The following is a 21,006-nucleotide window of genomic DNA, read 5'->3' on the forward strand; positions in this document are numbered from 1 at the left end:
TGGGTTGTCATCCCTATTAGTTCATCCCTCCCTACATTAGGGATATTTCCTTGCATAGAGCATATCTGCTACAGGCATATGTTGGTGTAAGGATGAACAATGTGGATCAATGCATGCATTTTGAGACTTTTTTAATGTGGCACGAATGGAATGGGAAGCTTGGATCCACATGGGCAACTATTTGTATGATGGTACTGCTGCATTACGGGCTAGTGACATTTTGCCCGTAGTTCACCATTGCTCCCCTTCCTATGTCCCCTTGGAAACTGCACCTGTGATACAAATAGACTGGACTCTATTCATCTATCATCACCCAAGCCCATTGCATATCCCCCTCTACTTATTAGCACTGAAATGAACACCATTTGAAAAAATGCAAGTATGGAGACAACGAAACCTGGCCTTCAGGAGGCCGAATGTCCCTCTCTATGATTCTTCTTGTTCACCCATGTGCCTCATTGTAACGTTCCTCTGCCCTTGTCCTGGGATTCCTCATAGGGGTCAGTAGCCATGAGAGGTTGGGGTAACTGGAGTCACCTGCAAATATCAAAGATTAACTGTTAGCCACACACTAACCCTTAGGGCCCACACCATACCCATACACCAACATCCACAGGGTGGGAACCAGGGCTCACCTATTAGCCACACCCGGTGCCTCTAGAGTTGAGCCATCACATATGGGATGCTGCTAATCCTCAGGATAAAGGGATCATGCACAGACCCAGGATACTTTGCATTGACATGGGAGATGTACTGGTCCGCCAGGTACACTATCTGCACATTCATGGAGGGAAAGCTCTTTCGATTTCTGAACACCTGTTCATTTCTCCAGGGGGGGGACAAATGCAATATGTGTACCATCTATGGCCCCAATAATGTTGGCGGTATGTCCCATTGCATAGAAATCAGCTTTCACTGTGGCCAAATCCTCCACCTGGGGGGAAAATGATGTAGCTGCGCATGTGTTTAATCAGGGCAGACAACACTCTGGTCAGCACTGTTGAGAACATTGGCTGGGACATTCCTGCTGCCAAGCCCACTGTCTTTTGGAAGGAGCCAGTTGCCAGGAAATGGAGCACAGATAGGACTTGCACCAGAGAGGGGATCCCAGTGAGCTGACGGATAGCAGATATCAGGTCAGGCTCCAATTGGGCACACAGCTCTGTGATTGTGGTCCTGTCCAGTCTATAGGTGAGGATAATGTGCCTGTCCTCCATTGTTGCCAAGTCCACCAGTGGCCTGTACACAGGGGGATGTCTCCATCTCCTATTAATCCGCAGAGGTTGCAATCTAAGCGGGAAATCGGTGAGTAGCTGGTCAGTATTCCATGTTTCAAAATACTACACTGCATTGCATGTTGTGACTGTAACAGCATATTGTTGTATAGGCCCAAATGGTGCCTATGTGTACTGTGATGCAGTTAGGTGCCATGGCCTCCCCCCCTTGAAATGGCATCAGCCTGTCCTGTATGGAGGGACAGGTGGAAATGAGGTAATTCCGCTGACATTGTGCACCGTTGCGGAAGGCGGTCTAGAACTGCCATGCAACTCCTCATTGGATACCATTGGGCCCTATGGGTTACAGTGGCCAATGATGATGTACGCCGGTGGTGACGGTACCCACTGCCATGGACGTGACTGCCATTTTCTATTTGTTCACTCACTTGCTACCTGACCTTCAACAGGAGAGGACCTACACTGCAAGTGCTGCTGTGACCTGTGTCTGGAACCGACCATTTCTCGTGTCACTGGAGAAAGGGCCTCTGCCTTCACCGCTGCGGAGTTGGAGAGACTGGTGGATGGGGTCCTACCCCAGTACCGGATGCTGTATGGGCCTCCAGACCAACAGGTGAGTACACTGTGAGCACGATGCATGGGGCATGAATGCATTGAGTGCCTTGTGTGAGGGCCTCGTGTGGGGGGTTGGTGGTAGGGCCATGGGCAGCGTGCTGCATGTATGGTGGGCCATGTCTGTGCGTAAGGGGATGTGAGGGTTATGGTGGGCCATGAGTGTAACAAGCAGGACGGTCTTACTGATACCTTTTCCTATGTGTATTTTTCTGCAGGTCAGCGCCCATCAAAAAAGGGTATGTGGTGTGCCATCTCTAAGAATGTACGGACCCTGGGGGGCTATGGCAGGCGGCGCACCCACTGTTGCCCTGCCCTGGTGAGCCCTGCTGCCCTCAGTGAGGATGCTATTGACCTCCTGAGATCCATCTCTGTAGGGCAGTCAACCATTGTGAATGCCATCTGGGGAAGGCATCCCAGATGCAGCAAAGCAATGCATTCCTGGAGGGCATTCACAGTGTATTGGCGGCTCAACAGAGATAGTTTCAGGCTCTGGCCCCCTCTCTGATGGCAGCCAGTGTCCCTGTTCCTACTGTCCCCCTCCAACTACCACTTCCCATGCCCAGTCACCTCAACCCCAACCTATCTCAAGTACACGTACAGACAAGCATGCACATAAAACATTACACAAGTGTGGCACAGATAAACAAAGGCAGCACATTCAGGCCACAAACACTCACACAAAACATCACACATGTGTGGCACAGATAAACACAGGCAGCACATTCAGGCCACTAGCACTCACACAAACACCAGACAGTTGCACACACAACATCCACTGCCTCCACTGTCTCCACATCCTTCTCCTCCTCCCTCACGATCACATCTAATCAAATCAAATCATTAACATTTATAAAGCGCGCTACTCACCTGTGCGGGTCTCAAGGCGCTAGGGGAAAAGGGGGGGTTATTGCTGCTCGAACAGCCAGGTCTTTAGGAGTCTCCGGAAAGCGGAGTGGTCCTGGGTGGTCCTGAGGCTGGTGGGGAGGGAGTTCCAGGTCTTGGCCGCCAGGAAGGAGAAAGATCTCCCACCCGCCGTGGAGCGGCGAATGCGAGGGACAGCAGCGAGTGCGAGGCCAGAGAAGCGGAGGAGGCGGGTGGGGACGTAGAAGCTGAGGCATCTGTTGAGGTATTCCGGTCCCTTGTTGTGGAGGGCTTTGTGTGCGTGGGTGAGAAGTCGGAAGGTGATCCTTTTGCTGACTGGGAGCCAATGCAGGTGTCTCAGGTGTGCGGAGATGTGGCTGCTGCGGGGTACATCGAGGATGAGGCGGGCCGAGGCGTTTTGAATGCGTTGCAGGCGATTTTGGAGTTTGGCTGTGGTCCCGGCGTAGAGGGTGTTGCCGTAGTCCAGGCGGCTCGTGACGAGGGCGTGGGTCACGGTTTTTCTGGTGTCGGCGGGGATCCAGCGGAAGATCTTGCGGAGCATGCGGAGGGTGAGGAAGCAGGCGGAGGACACGGCGTTGACTTGCTTAGTCATGGTGAGAAGAGGGTCCAAGATGAAGCCGAGGTTGCGGGCGTGGTCTGTGGGGGTCGGTGCGGTGCCGAGGGCCGTGGGCCACCAGGAGTCGTCCCAGGGGGACGGGGTGTTGCCGAGGATGAGGACTTCCGTTTTTTCAGAGTTCAGCTTTAGGCGGCTGAGCCTCATCCAATCTGCGACGTCCTTCATACCCTCTTGTAGGTTGGTCTTGGCGCTGGCAGGGTCCTTGGTGAGGGAGAGTATAAGTTGGTTGTCGTCGGCGTAGGAGGTGATGATGATGTCGTGCTTGCGTACGATGTTGGCGAGGGGGCTCATGGCGACATTGAAGAGTGTCGGGCTGAGCGATGAGCCTTGAGGTACGCCGCAGATGATCTTGGTGGGTTCTGAGCGAAACGGAGGGAGGTAAACTCTTTGGGAACGGTTTGCGAGGAAGGAGGCGATCCAGTCCAGGGCCTGGCCTTGGATCCCGGTGGAGCGGAGGCGGGTGATTAGGGTGCGGTGACAGACGGTGTCAGAGGCAGCCGAGAGGTCGAGAAGAATGAGGGCGACTGTTTCACCGTTGTCCATCAGGGTTCTGATGTCGTCTGTGACTGAGATGAGGGCGGTTTCAGTGCTCAGGTTGGTTCGGAATCCGGTTTGTGAGGGGTCGAGCAGGTTGTTGTCTTCCAGGAAGGTGGTCAGCTGTTTGTTGACGGTCTTCTCTATTACTTTGGCTGGGAAAGGCAGAAGAGAGATGGGGCGGAAGTTTTTCAGGTCGCTCGGGTCAGCCGTAGGTTTCTTTAGTAGGGCGTTGACTTCGGCGTGTTTCCAGCATTCGGGGAAGGTAGCAGAAGAAAAAGAAGAGTTGATGACGGTCTGGAGGTGCGGGGCGATGATGTCGTCTGCTTTGTTAAAGATGAAGTGCGGGCAGGGGTCTGAAGGGGCGCCGGAGTGGATAGAGTTCATGATGGATTTGGTTTCTTCCGTGTTGATGTGGGTCCAGTTGTTGAGGGTGATGGCCGGGGATGCGGGTTCGGTGGTGTTTGGTTGGGTCTGGTGTCCGAAGCTGTCGTGGAGGTCGCTGATCTTGCGATGGAAGAAAGTGGTGAGGGATTCGCACAAATCCTGTGAGGGCGTGACGACGTTGGCGTTGGCACTGGGGTTGGAGAACTCCTTGACGATGCTGAAGAGTTCTCTGCTGTTGTGGCTGTTTTTGTCCAGTCTGTCGGTGAAAAAGTTCCTTTTGGCAGCGCGGATCAGGTGGTGGTGTTCGCGGGTAGCGTTCTTGAGGGCGGTCATGTTGTCAGCGGTGTGGTCCTTGCGCCAGGCTTTCTCAAGGGCGCGACAAGTTTTCTTTGATTCTTTGAGGGTGTCAGAGAATCAGAGAGGTTTTTTGGTGTTGGTCTGTCGATGCGTGCGTTTGAGGGGAGCAAGGTTGTCTGCGCAGTTGGAGATCCAGTTTGTGAGGTTGAGGGCTGCGTCGTTGGGGTCGGTGGTGAGGGTGGGTTGGTTGGCGGCGAGTGCGGAGAGGAGTTGCTCTTCAGGGATCTTGTTCCACTGTCGACGAGGGATGGGTTGAGTGCGGAGGTGGTGGGACTCGCGTCGGAATGTGAAGTGGACGCAGCTGTGGTTGGTCCAGTGTAGGGCGGAGGTGTGGCTGAAGAAGACGTGTTTGCTGGCAGAGAAGATAGGGTCGAGCGTGTGTACGGCGATGTGGGTGGTGGTGTTCACCAGTTGTTTGAGGCCGAGGTTGGCGAGGTTGTCGAGCAGGGTGGTGGTGTTGGGGTCGTTGTTTGATTCCAGGTGGAAGTTGAGGTTGCCTAGGAGGATGTAGTCCGGTGAGGCGAGGGCGTACGGGGAGATGAAGTCGGCGATGGCGTCGCTGAAAGGGGCGCGTGGTCCGGGAGGACGGTAGACGAGGGATCCTCTGAGAGTGGTCCTCGGGTCGGTGCGAATCTGAAAATGCAGGTGTTCAGCGGCGAGAGGGGTGTCTTCGGTGGAGGTAGTGACGCTGATGGAGTCTTTGAAGACGATGGCAATACCTCCTCCTGCTTGGTTGGTGCGGTCTTTCCTGGAGATCTTGTAGCCTTCGGGGATGGCGGTGGCGATGTCTGGAGCAGAGGTGGCGTTCATCCAGGTGTCCGTGATGAAGGCGACGTCCGGTGCTATGGAGTCCAGGAGGTCCCAGAGTTCAACGGCGTGTTTGTGGACGGAGCGAGCGTTGACTAGGATGCACTTGAGGTGGTTGATAGCGCGTGGGCTTGTGGTCGTGGTAGTTGCGTGGTGGAAAATGCATTTGCAGGAGTTGCAGGCGAAGGGTCCATGGGTGCGTTTGGGGTGAGCTTGGAAGCAGGTGTTGGAGCGTCCTGGGTTGAGGACGTGGAGGGTGGTGGGGTCGTAGCGGATCAGCGGGGCTTGGGAGAGCTGGGGACCAGGGGTCATGGCGCTGGGCGCGGGCCAGGCGCGGACGGGCGCAGACGGGCTTGCCTCTGGTGCGCCTCCGGCGCGCGCAGCGGCCGCCATATGAGGTAGGAGGGGGGAGGGGTCAGCTGGGGGCGAATGGGAGCTGGGGCGTGCAGGAGGTCGCGGCGGGAAAGCGCGAGGGAGGGGGGGACAGGTAGAGTGAGAAGAGCTGGGGGAGGGGGGTTTAAGGGTGGAGGGGGGTGAGTGTTAGGAGGTTTAGGAGATTAGGGAGAAAGATAGGAGTAGGGTTGTGAAGATAGGGGGGGTTGTAGAGGTGGTTGAGGGTGAGAGGTAGAGTGAGAGGATAGGAAGATAGGTAATAGAGGGGGTGGCGGGAGGGGGGGAGAGATAGAGAAATAGATAGAGAAAATAGATAGATAGAGAAATCGATAGATAGAGAAATAGATAGAGAGATAGGAAGATAGGAGGAGGTGGAGAGTGAGGGAGTTAGATAGTGGGATAGAGAGATAGAGAGATAGGTAGATAGGAGGAGTGAGGGGGGTAGATAGTGAACGGGTTAGATAGGGGAGATAGAGAGTGGGATGCGAGTGAGGGAGGGGGATGAGGCAGGAGCAGGAGGGCAGGCGCGGGGAGAAGAAGACGGAGGAGGCAGAAGAGCCGAAGGCAGAAGATAGAAGACAGAAGACCAGAAGACCGGAAGAACAGAAGAACAGAAGAACAGAAGAACAGAAGAAAGGAAGACCGGAAGAACAGAAGAAAGGAAGACCGGAAGAACAGAAGAACATAGAAGAACACAGGAGAACACAGAAGAACACAGAAGAACACAGAAGAACACAGAAGAACACAGATGAAGATACAGAAAACGAAGAACAGAGGGCAGAAGACCACAGAAGAAGATGAGGAAGAAGAGAGGCGACAGGAGAGGCTGAGAAGCACACAGAAGAAGAGAGAAGACGGGGAAAAGAAGAGTACAGAAGAAGATTACAGACGAGGACCGAGGAGGAAGAACAGAGAAGAAGAAAAGAAGAAAAGAAGCAGGAGAGAGGGTGAGTAGCGCGGGGCAGAGCGAGGGGCTGGGAGGTGGGGGGTACTTACTGTGAGGTGGGTCTCAGGAACTCAGGAACCTGGAGGAGCTGGAGGAGCTGCAGCGGCAGGGGGAGCGATGTACGCTCTCACCTGCATGCACTACATCAACAGCCACCACCATCATCACCACGGCAGCAGCACACACAGCTCACTTGCAGACACCTCCACAACATCCATCCATGCATCCCCTGTGTCCTGTCCCACCCTGTCTGCCCCTCCCCTAAGCGACACAATCGCACACACTCAGACTCCCAACAGCTATCCACCTCACATCAGCACACTGCCCATGCATCTGCACTCAAGTCCAGCAGATGTACACCTCCAACAACCACTCCCTCAACATCCACTCCCATCCCTCCTCCCTCATCCCACCCCACTGTCCTTAAGCTTTTTCTTGCCCAACTTGACCTCTTCGCTCTCCATTCACCCCCTCGTCCTGCCCGTAAGAGCAGGATCCCAACAACCCAGCCCAGCTTTTCAGCCAAACTTTCTGCCACTGCTCCAATCAAATCAACAGCTGCAGGCACAAAGGGGCCCCAGAGTGTAACGGCTGCCATGCCTACTGTGAGCGCACCCCCACCTCAGAAAGGAAAGGTTAGGCTGGTGAACCCAAGGGACATGAGACGGGGACAGTGGAGGCACCTCCTAGTCGTGGAGGCAAGAAAGGGAAGGTTCCCACTCCACCACCCAAAAAAGGGAAGAACCCCACTCCACCACCCAGGAAAGGGAAGGATCCCACTCTACCAGCCAAAAAGGGGAAGGTTCCCACTCTACCAATAAAGAGAAGCAAGAGGCCCCCTCCACCAGCAGTGGGCAAGGAGCCCTCACCTCCAGCAGAAGCAGGCAGGGTGACACCTCCACCAGCAGTGGGCAAGGAGCCCTCACCTCCGGCTGAGGCAGGCAGGGTAGCACCTCTACCAGCAGTGGGCAAGAAACCCTTACCTCCAGCTGAGACACAGCAGCCCTCAACTCCAGCAGAGACACAGCAGCCCTCATCTCCGGCAGAGGGCATGTAGGCTACCCTCCAGGGAATGTTGTATGAGGAGCCCCCTCCAGAACCAGTGGGCAAGTTCCCCACTTCAGCTGAGGTGCCCCCCACCTCCCTTACCCTGAGGTGCCTGCCCATTTCCAACATAATGCCCCTGCACAGTGTACTGCGGATATTATCAGGAAACAAGTTGGGGCTTGAACTGTTGCCATGTGATCCTTTAGTACTTTGAACTGGCCTTTGGGCCTTTCTGGACATTTACTCCTATTTTTTCACATAGACAATATGGTGGCTGTTGGCATCAAATTACAATATCTGTTAAACCTAAATGTAGTCTTTGCATTATTATGATGTGGGCTGGTGACATTGGTTTTCCTCTGCAGCTGGTTGTATGTATGATGTGTGCTAGGCGGCTGTACTCACCGTCGTCATCTTAGTTGGCGTTGGTGTTCCAGATGGAGCATGGCATAGAAGAGCATTGGGAAGACTTGTAGTTACAGTTCCATGGCGGCGGTGGTCTTCTCTGTGAATTTTTTGTTTACTTTGCAGTGTTTCCGCCAGGCTTTTGATGGAATTCGTACTGCCTCGGAAACCGTGGTGGTTTGCTATGTCATATGATGGTGGGTGGAACTTTGTCTTCCACCTGGCTGTAGACGGCTACTGCCGTGGTGACTGTTGTTTCTGCCCTGGCGACAGTGTGGTACATTGGCTGTCTATCGGAGATAACACTGCCATGGTCATAATTTGGCAGTAATTACCACCACCCTGTTGGCGGTATTACCGCCACTTTATCACCGACAGCCAGGGTCATAGTTCCCCATGCATTTTAGATGCAGGAGATGGTGTACACACTTGTGTCAATGAAGGTTAGTATATGATGTGTGTGTAGAAAGAAATGTGCAGTGTCATATCTGTAGAATATGACCACAGTGGTGTGTTCATGAGACATGAAACCTCACATATCTATCTTCCTGTTAGGACACATGTTGGACTTTGTAAAATGCCTGTGTAGTCACATCAGTGCCACCTATGTTTCCGTATGTCGGAACACATCTGAAGGTCATTTTATTCTGTCAATGATCTTGTGATACATATGCATTTACATTTGTGGAAAAATTGCCTTTTGTGTAGACCCCAATACACATTACCAGGCCTGTGCCATTTAAGTGGTACATGTGCACTGAGATATCTGGCATATGTGTGCATGCCACCAACCAGGTAATTACAATTGACCACATCATTTTTGTTATGACTGTCACATATAATGGCATACCACTGTGTAGCAGTGTTACAGTCTGGCAAAGACGATGGCCAAGTCATCATCACTACTGTGAGAGTTTGTATGCCCACACAGAGCCATGGTTACATGTTTAGGTGCAGGTTTACAGTGCTCCACACTACTTAGTCCACTGTGCATATGCACGAAGCCCCTGACTATGTCAATAGTCAATGTAGCCTCAGCAGTGAGGTTAGGGGGTTCTGGGTGGGGATCTAGCATCTTCATAATTGATCTCCGGCAGAGCAATGTACATGCCCCTGCAGACAGGCACATGCACAATTGTGATCAAAAGGACTGGGATTTTATTTTTCCTCTGGGGTACTTGATGTCAGCCTTGTCCCATCATGTACTGATGTATCTTCATTTGGCATGGTCTGACAGACATGATTTTATGTCCTTAGCAATTTACATGAGCAGCTTGGTTAGGGCTTGTATCTCTACTGTAACCTGTAAATTTGGAATGAGCCAGCGGACAGATAATGTAATCTGTCTCTACTTCCTGTCAGAATGGTACACAATGGGCAACTAACAAGTTATTGTAGTGTCAAACATGAGTGGGTTATGTGCTGACCTAGGCATTCTCTCTGTACATATGTTGGGTGATCACAAGGTGGCATTGATGTGTTGCACAGTCAGTATTGGTCTATGTGTGTACCTTTTTCATCTTTTACTGCATAATGTGTTAGGAATATATTGTGTCCTACATTGCTGCAAATCTTTAGGCTGCTTGCACTTTGTACACATCTTCTACAGCAACATTGTCTGGTCATAAATAGACAGGATGCAACATGTGACTTGTGTAAATTGAAGATGTACACATCTTCTACTACTGTCTACCTGATAGTTACTGTCCCATTGCCTGGCTTTGCGAGATTACATGACTTCCATACACACATGACATTAAACCTGCCACAGCACTTGTGTCATCTACAAGTTACCTCCCCATGTTGTATCTCCAAGTATCTGTGGGTACTTCTCAACTGTCCATCCACATCCTTCTTTGTACATGGGTATGGTCTAAATCCTGCATTCCACAACCTATGTCACTTTTACCAAGAGTGTATGCTGTTAGTGTGTGAAATCATCTCACTGTTGTTATTTTTGTAGCCATATGCAACATTTCGGTCTCCCTCTGCTCCCATACATTTTGGATGGGTTTGTGACATGTTTGGACATTGCTGGACATACTTGCACATCCCACACCTGATTGGTATGTTGGAGACCTAGACATTTTAGGGAATTTCATTACTGTTGGTAACTTTCTCTTGGTCTGGCATGTGAGGGTCAATGACAGGTGTGTATTGATATGTAGTGTGTGATGCTGTAATACAGACTAAACTAGGTTACCTTGTTGACACGTGTCAACCATTGTCGGTAATTGCAAACTCTTTCCTATCTAGGCCAATCACCTGTACATCAGCCTTCACATGTATATCCGGATTAGCTGTAGGCATGTGTAAAGACAGTAGATTTGAGTGACAAGTGAGTATAGAATGTACATAGGGAGTGGAGCACACTCTGCCTACATTCCACCCAGAAATTAATTTGGTGGTGCAAAGTCCCATTTTGTTCATAAATCTTGACAATGGGCCATATGTTTGGAGAATGGTTCAGCACCCACTGCTGCTTCATTTGTTTAGCAAACCGTGGTGCACTCCACAGCCAATGTGTGTGTGTGCCATATTTGAGGTGAAGAACACCGTTTGGCAGTGTTGGGCTCAATGGCAGTGCCAGGATGGAAGTCGGTTAATACACAATGCAGGCTCTGGCTCTAACATTGGTTACTAACCCTGAACAGTTTATGAAGGTCCATTGTTACCAATGGTGTTCCCCCCTTATCACATGTGCACAGTGGTGGTGTTGCAGCGATCTTCCTGCCGTGTGACACTTTACATAAGCATCATTTGATGACAACCCTTACCTTATGTATGTCCCCCCCCTTGCAAACATCCTGCCAGGTGTGGGGATGATGTGGGAAAAGGGCTAGGCTTTTGCACATTGCCCACTTAACACATTTTATATTTTGTGGTGCGTGGATCTAGGCCTTCGAGAGCCACATGCCTGTGAGTTATGTGACACTGATGTGTGACATGGAGACGCCAGACCCTCTTGCATCACAAACTATGATCAAACCATACTTGAAACTGTTGTGCTTCTTTACTGCTCACTGAGGTATGAGTAACATTTCAATGGTATATGTAGTGGAGAATGAGAAGAATATGAACATTGTGGTGCAAAGTAATTTATTGGTGATATTACAAAGTGATAATATTTCTACAGTGACTATGTGTAGAAGTTCTGTGCAATTTGTAGTCTCCTGTGTTCTCACCACGGGGAACATTGGTCTGAATACATATATTATGCAAGATTGCACATACCAGTATCACCTCACATACAAGTTGTGGAGCATATAACAGGCTTCCTCCTGTCAGGGCCAGGCACCTAAATCTTGACTTCAGAAGCCCAAATGTCCTCTCCACCACATTTCATGTCCTTCTGTACCCTTCATTATATGCACACTCTTCCACCATTGCGGGGTTGCCAGATGGAGTCATCACCCATGGTTGTATGCCGTAACCTTGATCGACTGCAAAGGAATGAGAAAAGGTGTTTTTGTAATGCTAAATAGTGGTTTGGTATGTATCTTGGCAGGTGTTAGTTTTAGGTAGCGTGGTGATTCAGATTTGCTTCTGATATAGTATATGTTCCTTTTTTGTGCAATGGTTTCATTGGTCTGTGTTGATGGAGATTACAATCTTGGGTTGTGGCTCAGGGACCTGAGGATTATACAATTCAATCCAAACTGATGGTTCAACCATTGCAAATATCTGTTGTGTTGGCCATATTTGGGGCAGTATCCTAGTGTTGGTGAAACCTACCTCCTCCTTTTACCACAGGGGTGTCATATGTAGAGACACCATTGTAGCCCTACAAAGCCAAACTCTGGCCTCCATGTTAACATGTGGCACTATGCATGCAGTACGACACACAGTAAGCCTTTGTACCAGATGATGGCTGTGCCGGGAATCAAGTGTACTAGGGTGTGAATCACACAATTGAATGATGAGCAAAAGTTGGTGCAGTGGAATCTATTAAGTTCCTATACTTGATTTATCACAGACACTTTCAACACATGCACAGTGCATGCGTTGGGAGGGGGCACACCATATTTTTTACATGGCTCCCTATGTAAGGTGCATAAAAGGTCAAGTATGCCCTTGATACTCCTACAGAGTCCTACTATGGCATTCATGATCTTTAGAGTATTGCACAAACTCTGTGCCATAGTGGGACGTTTCTTGTATGTGGTACACAAATGGTGATGTTAGGGGGCGCTAAGGGGGCATTTGAGGTGGCACTGGACTAGGTGCTGCACAACTTCTCATTATTCTGCCCTATGGTCTTTCATGGCAGCTAATGTTGTATTCCTATGTGTGTGATACAAGGTGAATGTGCACACTACAGGTATGTCAGGTATGTGTAGGTGATATGTCATTGGTGGCATTTGATATTGGTGCTGCCAGAGGCTTGAAACCAATGAGTAATGTGGGGCTGTGCCCATGTGTGACTTTCTTTACATTGACATGGCCTATGCCATTCACATAGCTGAAATATTCATTGTTTGGTGTAATGTATGTGGGATCTGTATTTAGGTGTGAACCAGTGCACACTAGTAGTGGTTTGGTCCCAGCTTCTAGATGCAAAGGGGACACACCTGTCCTTATGTGGTGTGCCAGTCAGGTTGTGGCTGTTTTATGTACATGTGGCTGTATCTGTGTGCGAGGTGCAATGATAGTATTGTAGTATGGCATGTGGCATATGTGTTGTAGTCTGTACATCTGTGTTCCCCTGCCCATGAATGTTTAGTGTGGTGTATGTCTTGTTTGTCCTACAAGGTTGGTGTGTTATCTGTGTACTGATTGGTATTGTGGCACACCTACGAGTAGGTCATTGCCATATTGCCCATCCTGGAACCACTCATTGATGGTAGAATAGTCCCTGCTGGGGTATTGGTCAAGGGTGTTTCAGGAGTACCCACGCTGGTCCACAATGGTCTGCACATTTATTGAATAGCTGTGCTTACGATTCCTGTATAGGTGACCGTTTCTGCAGGTAGTGCCAGTTGGACATGGGAGCAGTCAATTGCACCCAGCACATGAGGGAACCCAGCAATTTGATAGAATTCTTGCTTGCCTCTGGCTGCAGTTGCTGGGAGTTGGATATGGTGGGGTGTGAGGCATATGAATTCACCTAGAACCTTTGGAAGGAAGAGCGAGAAGGATGGCTGGGAGATACCAGTCACTTGTGTGCCCGTTGTCTGAAAAGATCCTGATGCCAGCATACGGAAGCAGCGAGGAGTTTGGTCGGTGGTGGTATGTTGCCACCCTTGCAGTGATGTCTAGCAAAATGTGGTGAAGCAGGTGTAAAACTGACTCCTGGTTCAGATAGTAATTCCTGATGACATCTTGTTCCCTGTACCCAAGATGGTTGTACACTGTTGAAAGGTCCTCTCCCGCCTCCTGCGCTGCCTTTGTGGATCCTGTGGTGGTGTTTGGGGATGCTGCAGTGGTGGTGGAGGGACCTGTTATCATCACTGACGTCTGTGGCATCTGCCAAGCTGGAGCACTAACAGTTCCATGTTGTCGAGGAGGTTGCCAATGCTCCTTCTGTGTGTTTTCCTTAAGTAGTGCTGTGTGTAGGGCTCATTTTCACACCTGGTCTGACCAGGTGTGAAAATTGTATGCAAATTAGGCTTTGCGTCATTTTTGGGACAAGTTCCTTTCTGTGTATCATTTTAGCATTGTGATATATATGGCGCTGAGGCCTAGCCTAATTTTTTGGAAGGTAACACCTACCTTGCATATCATTCTCGCAATATGGCATAGGGTGGTTTGGCACTCCCAGAAAATGACTCTAACTCTCATATTTTGATGCAAAATATAAATATGGTGGTAGGTTTGCATTGTTTTTGCATAAAAACTGGCTCATAGGTGGCGCAACCTTTCCATAAATATGGGCTCACAGCCATCCTTCATTAGCTCCAGGTAAATCTATGTATTGCTCAGTGCACTCTCAATTGCTAATGAAACAATTGAATTGAACCTTCTCTTTTCATTTAGGCTGTCAGAAGTGGAGATGAGGACCAGATTCAAGTGGAGCAGGATTTCAGGAGATGTAACCTGAGGGAATCACTTGAGCGAGTCATCATCCCAAGGGCAGTAAAAGGGACAAGGAGGATGAAATCTACAGCAATAGTTACCAGAGAGTTTGTGATACATTATATTGATGTTTAAATCCCCTTATCTATAGAGAAGCAGGGAAAAAAGAAAGAGAAGCAGGAATGACATACAAAAAGTAGACTTCCATGATTGATTAGATTTCTCACAAATAAGGTGTTAGCAAAGAAGTTCATATTGGGTTGGAAAAAACATATTATGTCACTGCCTATTTAACAGGCAAAGTAACCTGTGACTGGAGACATGTATTCATATATTTTACATTATTTTATTCTTTACACTTTTGTATAGCGCAAACCAGACCCACCAGGTTATCACAATAGCTTTCACAAGATATGTGCGGGAGCAATAGTGGATGATTGAAAGGTTAGTGGGGACAATTGCCTACTCTGAAATTGGGCACTAAAGTTCATGAGAGGATAGAGCTGGGTTCAAGTTGGGATCAGGAATCAGTCTAGAAATTCAAGCTGTAGCAAGTTTGATTGCCACATTGTGGAGATCTAAAAGTAAAATATTCCTACTTATCCATTTCTGCTATCTCTCTTTACTTACTAATATGCAGCAGAATAGAGCAAATCCTGATTGAAAGACGCAATGAACAAGTAGAGCTTTAGGGCCACATGTAAGAAGAAAAGATTTGCAAGTCGGAAATAGCAACTCTATGCGAATCGCAATTTCCGACTCACAAAATGGAATGTACGAAAAAATTGCAAATCCATTTCGCAATTCGGTACTGAGTCACATCGCAATTTGTGAAATCACAAATTGCGATTTCCTAAATTGCACATGGGGGGTTAACCGAATCGGAATTTGTGACCAGGAAACGCAAATTGTGACTGAGTCGCAATTAGTGAACGTGTGCAAAAGAAAAGAGAAATTACACTTCCTGGTTGTGGATGATGACCTCAGAACAAGGAAGTGCCTCCCATGGAAGTGGGAGGGGTCTAGCCAGGACAGACAGCAGAGGCACACCCAGCTCAGAGGAGCAACTGGAGCCATGGCACCCCAAACTAAGGAGGCAAACACTGCAGGGAGGAAGAGAAAGCTGAAATTCTCTGACAAAGAGTTGAGGTCCTCACTGAGGAGTGATGCCCACAGCACGAGGTCCTGTTTGGGAAGGCAGCAATGAGTGTCCCTGACTCACAAAAAAAGAAGAAATGGCTGGACATACAAAGCAAGATAAATGCCATTGGAGTCAGTCACCGCTCCATCGAGGAGGTGCACAAAAGATGGTATGACCTCGCTCAAGAACCGGGGAAAGGGTTACAGAGCGGTTGACGGAGGCGCATGGAACAGGTGGGGGACCATCCACAGTACCACCACCCACAGCAATGGAGAGCATGGCCGAGACCACACTGGAGCCAGAGGCTTTTGCTGGAATTGGGTACCTGGGCAGTTCAGCACCTGGAACCTCCACAACTAAGTAGCAAATCTCACTTATTTACACTATTCAAAGCACCATGCACACAACCACAGTTCACAAAAGCATACATCGTCCAAATAGTTCCATGCCTATATCCCCACCTCAAGTTCAGTGCATTATGGGTAATGTAGTACAGTAGTCCAATATTTGATGAATATTTATTTTGATAAGCCAAACATCTGAGAGGCACTGACAGTGTATCCTCTGTGTCCCACAGGTCTCCCTCAGGTATCCTCTGATGACCCCAGGGTGGAGGGAGATGACGATGCCACCATGACAGCAGACTAGGCAGTCAGCATTTCCTCAGGGGAGTGCAGCACCACACCAATTGTTCCTCATGCACATGAGACAACAGAGGAGACAGATGTTGACAATGAGGCAGTAAACCTGACACCCAGGCCACAGATGGGTGAGAGTTGGCCACTGCAGTCTGGGCGTAGAAGTCGTCGTATGACCCATGATGCAGGTGAGGAAGATGTCACTACACAACAATTCCTTCACTGGAGGCATCCTTGCTCAGCAGTCACCGCCTGCAAAACAAACACATGTGGATGATGAATCGGAACCTGCACCGAATGCATCAGACCCCTACACAGGGATTTGGGAATGTTGAAACTCAATTATCCACCATGAACACCAACATGGTCAACCTCACCACTGCCATCCATGACCTATGTAGGGAAATGGTGGCGGATCAGGCCCATGCAAGGCACAAAGAGCGCAATACAGCTGCACGTTTGGACCGGCTCAGTCAGTCCATTGGCCGCCTAGCCACCACAACTACATGCCTGTCAAGACGCACTGTCACGCTCCAGGTTGAACAAGGGCACTTTGCTGGACATGTGGCAAGGGGACTAGGGTGTATTACTGCTGCTTTGACCTCATTCATATATCCCAAGCAGCAAGAGGTACTGGTGACACTGCTCAGGACAGTGAGGTCATATCAAGTGTAAGCAGCGTTTCTGCCTTAGATGCTGCATAGGCCATGGTGGTCATAGCCATAGGAGGATGTGATGTTGTCTCCCTAGGTTTATCCTTAGGCACATGAGTGGAATGTGTTTAGTTACATAAGACTTGTTTACTGCTGGCTCTACACCACCATTTACATTATGCACTCCTGACATTAAAGGATATTTTGGTTTTGCACAACCTGGATATGTGTGTCTGACATTTGTGAGTGCTGTTACAGTTGGCACTTACCTGCCAAAGTAATGAGTAGCTATGTGATCCCGCCTCCGTCTGCCCTCCATTGCGATGCTACCACTCCCAGGCTGTCATTGTGGGGGTTCCTGCTCCTCATCCTCCAAATTTGTGTCATCTAGGATGAGATGTAGCCCACATCTGGATGCTATGTTGTGTAGGATGGTACATGTAGCCACAATCTTGCATGCAGTCTCTGAGGCATACTGGAGTGCACCTCCACTTTTGTGCAGGCATCTAAAATGTGACTTCAAAATGCCAAAGGTCCTCTCAATGACGGCTCTGGTGTGCTGATGTCCAGTGCTGTAGTGCCTCTCATTCTGATTGGCAAGTGTTAGGTATGGGGTGAGTATCCATGCCCTCAGAGCATATGCACTATCACCTGTGTAACAAAACAGCAGATATGAGCATGGCTTCACATGGTTATGCAGTGACACGTATTTCTGACATTGGTGTGCACTACACAGTACCTAATAAATATCCATCATCAAACTCCCCATGTTCTAGCCGTTGGTGTATCCCACTGTACCTGAATATGTATGCATCATGTGTGCTCCATGGAAATTTTGCCACTATATCAGTTATGACATTATGGGAATCACATACCACCTGGATGTTGAGTGAGTGAGTACATTTCCCATTGTGGAACACATATTCCAGATTTGCAGGAGGACATATGGGTATATGTTCCCCATCCAAACTCCCTATTACATGGGGAAAGTTTGCAATTCTCTAGAAGTCCAATTTGGTGTTGTGTATTTCCTCTGCATTCCTGGGAAGGTAAATGTATCTGGACATGTGTGCGAGTATGGCATCTAAGAACCGCCAAAAGAATTGTGACAGGGCACTTTGGGACACTCCAACAGCAACAGGAATCACCCCCTGGTAGCAACCTGAGGCTAAGAGTTGCAGGGAGCACAGCACTTGCACATGTAGGGGGATGGAGCAGCTGCGCAGGGTTTGGCTTTCTAGCTGAGGTTTCAGCAGTTCAATGATCTCTAAGATGACTGTGCTGCTCAGTTTATATTTCTCATATATTTCCTCCTCGGTCTGTTGAACTATTGTCTGCCTGGTTCTGTATATATTTTCCTGTCTCTGCCTCCTCCTCCTCTGCTGGGCAGCCTGGACTTGCCTCCTCCATGCAATCACGTAGAGTGCAGCCATTTTGAAAAACCCAGATGCCTTCTGGGTCTGCTTTTATACTTTGGTTCTGATTACCACCTGTTTGGAATCAGTGCTAATCTGGGTATGAAAAATGCCCTATTTGCGACTAATCGCAATTTGCGACTGTCTTTTTAAATGGGTGAAAAATTCAACAACCATCTGAACCATCGGATCCGCAAGAGGCGAGTCTGGAAAGGTTTGAGGATGAAACCACTTGGGCACACTAGAAAGATTAAATCTTGGTGGCACTATGGTTATTATTATAGTTAAACATTCAGTCAAGGCAAGGATTTTGTGACCAGTTGTTCTAAGTTGAACAACTGAAGAATAAGGGATCTTGCTCCAGACATTGATTAATTCATTCATCCTCTCTGTCTAGCTGTTGGACAGAGGATAATATCTGCATGAATTGGTCCTTGAATTCTAAGGGCTGAGTAAAGCGAGAAATATCATGGCATCTCAATCAGAAATGATGGCAGTTGGAAAACCATGAAGGTTAAAAATATCAGTAATGAATCTTTGAGCCAATGTTTACAGAAATAGAGTTGCTTTAAATGATGTAAAAAGTGCAATTTTAGGAAGAATTATTAAAAAAGCCAATTATTACCATAATCACTCATAACACATTAGAAACAGAAAGATCAGCAATGAAAACTGCGGAGATTGTACACCATAGTTCTGGTGGAATTGGAAGTGGTAGCTAATATTCAAAAGGCTTATCGTGTGGGATATTCTTCTGTGAACAAACTGGTCATACTGTGGAATGTCATACTGTGGGGACCTATTCACAAAAAATATTTTGAAGCAAAATGCAATTCACTAACATCTGCCTGCAGATCTCTACTTCCACCATTCCCATATGTTTTGTAGGAAGATCTATGCCACAATGGGGGGGAACTCCACAAATGGTGTATAATGTATTAGTGAATGTGGGAGGGACAAGTTCGAGTGGTTATACAATGCAGAATGAGTAATACAAAATGGGCTAGATTAGGGGAATTGAAGGAGGAGTTCAGGGAGGAATGTGTTAATACAAAATATACATCCAAGTAAGATAAGGACCATTGTAATTCACAAAATACACATTTCAATCTACTACATTATCACTACAGGCACCACAGGCTCAAATGTACTCCATGGGAGCCTTAGAGTAAGTCAGTCAGGCACAATACATGGTCAACCACTGACTCTGCAGCACAATTTAAAAGAATCAACAGGCATTTACACTGACACATAGAGAACCATATAAACAAATTCGATTAAATAAGACATAAAATTAAACTTTAAATAAGTAATTTTTAAGTTTAGCATTAAATACAGATATAAACATAAAAAAGTAAATGCTATTTTTAATATACATAAGAATATTTTAACCATATGAATTTACCGATAGGAAACCCCGCAACCAACTCATCAAAGCTCAAGATTCAGTCTGTGGTATCTCAGATTGCTCACCCTCAAACCAAAAAATCACAAGCCAAAGTAAAAATGTCAAACTCTTTTATCAATCTAGATGCATGAGGTCTGAATGTCAGCCACCCTTAGGATAATCTGCCTAATTTCACTAGTTATAAATCACAGAGCAAATATGCTGGACTACACATTTGCAGTTCAGTCCATATTCAAACACATAAAGGACATAAAATATCATAGAAACTTCGATAACAATCATTTCCTCAGATAAGAGAACTGACTGCTAACATACCTCATAAAGATAAAACACACAAACTTCAGGGACTTTGCAGAGATGCAGAGTATAAAGAAGTTAAAATGGGAAATGATAAACCCAGCAATCATGGAAGAGGGGAGAATCAATTAATCCAAGATGCATTGGTGATATATCATGGAGTCACTAGCCTCCAATGATATAGCAACAGCACAATCCTACCAGAGTCAGAAGCATGCAGTGATCATGTTCTGAAATGGAGAATTCTGATGTCCCATTAAAGTGATAGCAACACTGAAAAATAATACAAAATGCCGGGGAAAAGGCTATCACAAAAGGACAAATATCTAGGCTCCAGAAAGCTAAGGCAAAAACACAGAACTAAATAATTTAAGGCACAAGGTAAAGCAAAGTAACTCAAATCACAAAACTCTTGAAGCCTTTAAAGCCCAATGAAGCCTATATAAAAAGCAAGAGGTATGGAAGGTTAAGCAATTACAAAGGGATAAAGAGTGGTTCTCATCATTATCCATCAGCAAATCAAAAGACAAAAGAACATCCTGAGAATGTGTAAGTATATGAAGGAACATCCCAGAAATGACATGGGACCTGCATGTTTTATCTTCATGTCATCAGCCTTGTGAAAAGACACAACATGAGCGGGGCCACACAAGTGGTAAGTCTGCACCTTGGTGCACTGGAAATGCTGTGGTAATTAGTATTAAGAACACCAGAACAGATGGGGCTCCCAGGCCTAGTAGCCTACCAGTTGAATAGTTTAAACAGGATTTTGACTATTGGGCACAATGGCCCTATCCATTATACATGGCGCAGACTTAGCACTCATACAAAACCATCTCCAAATGATCACTGTGCTGGACGTAGAAACAAATAAATATGACAGCCTACTCCTATAAATATTGTCAAAACCTGGGAAGAGTAACTAGCATTCATCCCATGAAATCCAAGAGGCTTCTGAGGCAACTATGGAACATTAGACAATATTATGATTATTTTGGTGTTAACCTGCATTCATCTAGCACCAACCAGTGCAGCTCTCTATATCTGCTTTATTGAGTACTGAACTGGATTTTGTACAATAGACTGGAATTTACTAGGACTCAAACTAAAATGATTGGGAATTAACAACAAGTTGTTAAGAGTTATTGAATCCCTATACTTTGACACATGGGTCAGAGTAAAACTGGTCTACGCCAAGTCCTTGACCCAAAGAAT

This window comes from Pleurodeles waltl, chromosome 5 (assembly GCF_031143425.1).
Source record: "Pleurodeles waltl isolate 20211129_DDA chromosome 5, aPleWal1.hap1.20221129, whole genome shotgun sequence".
Taxonomy (NCBI): Eukaryota; Metazoa; Chordata; class Amphibia; order Caudata; family Salamandridae; genus Pleurodeles; species Pleurodeles waltl.